This window comes from Schistocerca gregaria, chromosome 1 (genome assembly GCF_023897955.1).
Source record: "Schistocerca gregaria isolate iqSchGreg1 chromosome 1, iqSchGreg1.2, whole genome shotgun sequence".
Lineage (NCBI taxonomy): Eukaryota > Metazoa > Arthropoda > Insecta > Orthoptera > Acrididae > Schistocerca > Schistocerca gregaria.
This window is the reverse complement of record NC_064920.1, coordinates 1,022,542,378-1,022,547,108: the sequence shown is the minus strand read 5'-3', so window position 1 is coordinate 1,022,547,108 and position 4,731 is coordinate 1,022,542,378. Positions and strand designations below refer to the sequence as shown.

The 4,731-nt window shown below is 44.9% G+C and overlaps 1 non-coding gene across 1 annotated transcript; it reads right to left on the bottom strand.

The window, feature by feature from the left end:
* Window positions 1-4,332: 4,332 nt before the first annotated feature.
* Trnas-aga (transfer RNA serine (anticodon AGA)) lies at window positions 4,333-4,407 on the bottom strand. Its single transcript has one exon. It is a non-coding gene; the product is annotated as a tRNA-Ser (tRNA).
* Between the last annotated feature and the right edge of the window lie 324 nt (window positions 4,408-4,731).

The following is a 4,731-nucleotide window of genomic DNA, read 5'->3' as shown; positions in this document are numbered from 1 at the left end:
TTGCTTGTTAGTGTGATTCGAAGATAGCTTATTCATAAAACACGTAAGAACCAATCACATAATGAGATACAGTGCCAGCCTGTAACGTTATCCGCCCAATCAAAACAGTTGCTGAGGTTGAGCACACACACACACACACACGGTTGAAAGGCATCTTGTCCATGAATAAAAAATACGCACCGTAATGCAGCTGAAAGAAGAAGAAAGCATTACATGAACTCGAAAGTCTTAATTGAACTCGACACAAAAGGCACAGTCAAGAGCCATGATCATCTGTATCCTCCGAAAATGAAGTGGATATATTCCAGCCTCAGGCACCACTCTCCAGGCCGCACGTGGAGGCTTTCAAATCCGCTTCTCGCAGCTTGAGTGCTTTTGGACTAATTTGTGTCCAATCTCTCTAACATTTCTTCTTCGAATGATTGCACGAGTACGCTTCGTACGTAGCAATTCGACGTCTGTTGAAACCATCAATTTTTCAGCAATGCGGATGAAGTCTTGACTGTCTTTTTTTTATATACATGCAAACAGAGGGCACATTTACATTCGCTTTGCCATAAGTGCACTTCTCTGACCAAGTGAAATTCCTCACAGTGTAGCACAATTCGCTATTCGCCTTCAAACCGTAGCTGTTGTCTGCTAGTGCTCATGCGAAAGTGGTAAGTTGTACCCGCGTTACAAGTGCATAATGTGATACTTCTTGGCAGATTAAAACTGTGTGCCGGACCGGACTCGAACTCGGGACCTTTTGCTCTACCAACTGAGCTACCCAAGCAATACTCACGCCCCATCCTCACAGCTTTCTTTGTGCCAGTACCTCGTCTCCTACCTTCCAAACTTTGCAGAAGATCTCCTGCGAACCTTGCAGAACTAGCACTCCTGAAAGAAAGGATATTGTAAGAGGTCCATAATTAAAGAATTTGTTGCTAGCGCACTCGAGCTGATGTAATTTAGATGTATTGCTCACGCGCTGCCTGCGATATGTAAGCTAGAAGAGAATCTGAGACCAAAGAGCAGTACTGACTGCAGTAAGAACTGTGTGTTAGTAGCAGTAAGTTGTTGCTAGCGAGCAGTCGTGTCTAGTGTATCGTGTTGGCTGGACCGGTCGTGTGCAGCGATGGCGGAGCCTGAGCGTTGAAGGATAAGGTAAAAGCAGCCTCGCGCAGATGTAGTATTGTTACATCAAGTCCCATGTACATGTTTTTAAAAAATCTGTTAATAATAATCTTTCTCATAAAAAGTAACTTTTGACATTCATCTCAATTTAAAGAATTCACTAATTTCTCCAATCCTTGGCCATCCCGATTATTGAAAAGAAAGATCAGTTCTTTCCTTTTATATAAGACAAATCTATCGGCCAGCATTGCACTTAGCTGCGCCAGCAAAATTTCTTATAGGAGCAGATATATACGCGTTATCCGGTGATCTAATTAAGGTAAGAGTTTTCAGTTTATTCAGAATGATGTATCAGGGCCATGACGCAACATTGCTGACGTCCAAAATTTACCAGCTTAAATTGACTGTCAATTATTGAAAGGTTATAGGTTTGTCACATTTTATTATATTTTCACTGTTGGGTAGTTACGCTAAATGAGACTATTATTCATATTATTTTATTTTTGTGGGGAGTTTACACTTGGTATTTTGTGGGGAGGTTACAATATTGCGGAGACATGGCTTAGCCACAGCCTGGGGAATGTTTCCAGAATGAGATTTTCACTCTGCAGCGGAGTGTGCGCTGATCTGCAACTTCCTGGCAGATTGAAACTGTGTGCCGGACCGAGACTCGAACTCGGTACCTTTGCATTTCGCGGGAAAGTGCTCTACCAAGTGAGCTACCCAAGCACGACTCACGCCCCGTCCTCACAGCTTTCCTTGTGCCAGTACCTCGTTTCCTACGTTCCAAACTTTGCAGAAGCTCTCCTGCGATCCCTGCAGACCTAGCTCTCCTGGAAGAAAGGATATTGCAGAGACATGGCTTAGCCACAGCCTAGGGGATGTTTCTAGAAAAGGTAGGAGACGCGGTACTGGCGGAATTCTGTGAGGACGGGGCGTGAGTCGTGCTTGGGTAGCTCAGTTGGTAGAGCACTTGCCCGCGAAAGGCAAAGGCCCCGAGTTCGAGTGTCGCTCCGGCAGACAGTTTTAATCTGCCAGGAAGTTTCAGATCAGCGCACTCTCGGCTGTAGTGTGAGAATCTCATTCTGGGAGCACTTAATGTGGTTTTTTGAGTAGTATAGCTGCAGTAAGAAGCCACGGAGTTTCGAATAATCGATTGTGAGAGTATGCAGAGTGTAAATCGACATTATGAGGCGAATTAATCTCTTGAATGTCAAATGGTCGGTGGTAAAGTTTCGGCTTGCTCAGTACTGAAACGTGATCGGTGACGACGATGGGGATGACAGAGAAATGCAACGCCGGGTACATAATTCTGTTTTTAGGGAAAAGAATAATCTGTACCCATAGCAATCGAAAATGACGCTGTTGGGTCAACAGTGCCTCGTACTGGTCGTCCGCTGTGGACCCGCGTGTTCAATGAAGTGTGGTGAACGGTTTACTCCTGGACACTTATGTCTGTACCACCGCTGTACTCTGTTGTCAAATCTACCACAGATAGTCACCTATCCGGCTGTATCTAGCGGGAACGTCTCCGCTCTTCAAGTTCTATGACGAGACCTTGTCCCTGCTTGTGCTATCACCCTCATTCAACCACTTTCCATAATGCTCACTGAAGTAGCAGACTAACAGACAACACGTTTCACAACTTTCGTGTCGCTCCTATTCAGGGACCGGACCATTACACTCAGTACCTTTGCCATACTCGCCTACGTCACTACATTTCCCTCTTACAGTTCGTATCATCGGTAGAATGATTCCACGCTTATTTACAAGGTTGTTACAATTAAAGTTTCGCTACTTGCGAGGACCACCATGAAAAATAGTGATCGAAGGACAATGACACTTTGTGGAAATATTAGTTAAATCATGCGTAAGAGAAAGAATGAGTAAACGATTGAAAGACACACATTTTAGTTTTCACATGAGACGGGAGCATTTGTTAACTGCAAACGATGTTTACAGGCTACAAACATTGCTCAATGTGACGACTGTGTGTATCCACGACAGCTTGAAACCACACTAGAGACTACTCTACTGCTTCGGTGTACCATGAAAAGTTTAGCTGCCGTGACGCAGCTGTTGCACGCGTCCAGCATTCTCCGTTACCGCAACACTATCTTCATCAACAATTTGTGGGGCGTGGGACAGCGGCCGTCGGCCGCTCCCAGGGGCAATTCCCAAACTGCCAGTTAATTGGAACTAACAAATCGGAGTTCTTCAAACCAGGGGCGGAAAGAGGACCCTTCCGTATTCCTATAATTCGCCGATACTCGCGAAGAACGGCAGCACCACTGCTGTTGTTTAGATAAAACAGCTTTACGAGTAAAGCCTTGCCCTCTTTGTCTACACCCATGTTGACTGTCTGCTGCTGTAATGCACACTGATGCTTGTGTTTGAACCCCGTCCCGCTGTATCAGTACCGGCACCTAATGATAAGTCATGACACTAACGCTACTAACAACGCTTATCCCGTCGAGCACTCTCTGAAAATCATTCCTACGGAGGTAGGTGCCCATAAGGTAAAACGTTTTCTACCTACATTGGCTCAAGTAGTGAATGATTAATTATCACCACCCTGTACTTAAATAACAGCTACATACAAACGATCAGCTGGAAAGAATTGTTCTTTATTTCGTGTAGCGTGCGACTCCAGAGATCTTAGCACTTCAGACGTGCTGGAGGTCCAGGTAAAATTCAGAAGCATGTAAAAATAGAATGTTTCGCTCACTACCATGTTAAGTAAGCTCTTAATTTAATGTTTGTGAAGAATGCAAACCACGAATCTCAGATTTTTACTGATTCTTAGGTATACTTTCCCCTACACCATGCAGTCTCCAGCTTGATCAAAGTTTGTTTAGTAATCTCATTAATGTCTGGTCTCTGGCTTCGTGAAAACTTCAAGCCTACGTTGGATTATCAATGATACACGTAGTGAAAAAAATTAAAACATCAATGAGAAATTGTGCAACACAAACGAAAGTTGGTTCACGTGTTTCTAAGTCTGAAAGATGATGACTATTCATATTTTCCTCAGCGCCACAAGAGTGCCTGTAGTAGTGCCACTGAGAGAAGGAAAATCATGTTTGCTTTAAAACACGCTGCAACGGTTGTGAGAGTTAGTTACCTTCGAGATAGGACGTAGCGAGTTGATGTTAGTCAAGAATGCCTTCGAGGCGACAAAGTCTTCATTGCAACTTCCTGGCAGATTAAAACCGTGTGCCGGACCGAGACTCGAACTCGGGACCTTTGCCTTTCTCGGGCAAGTGCTCTACCAACTGAGCTACCCAAGCACGACTCACGCCCCGTCCTCACAGCTTTACTTCTCCCAGTACCTCGTCTCCTACCTTCCTTTCCTTCAGAAGTGCTAGTTCTGCAAGGTTCTCAGGAGAGCTTCTGTTAAGTTTGGAATGCAGAAGACGAGGTACTGGAAGAAGTACCGCTGTGAGGACGAGCCGTGAGTCGTGCTTGGGTAGCTCAGTTGGTAGAGCACTTGCCGGCGAAAGGCAAAGGTCCCGAGTTCGAGTCCCGGTCCTGCACGCAATTTTAATCTGTCAGGAGGTTGAAGATCAGTGCACACTCCGCTGCAGAGTGAAAATCTCATTCTGGAAAGACTTC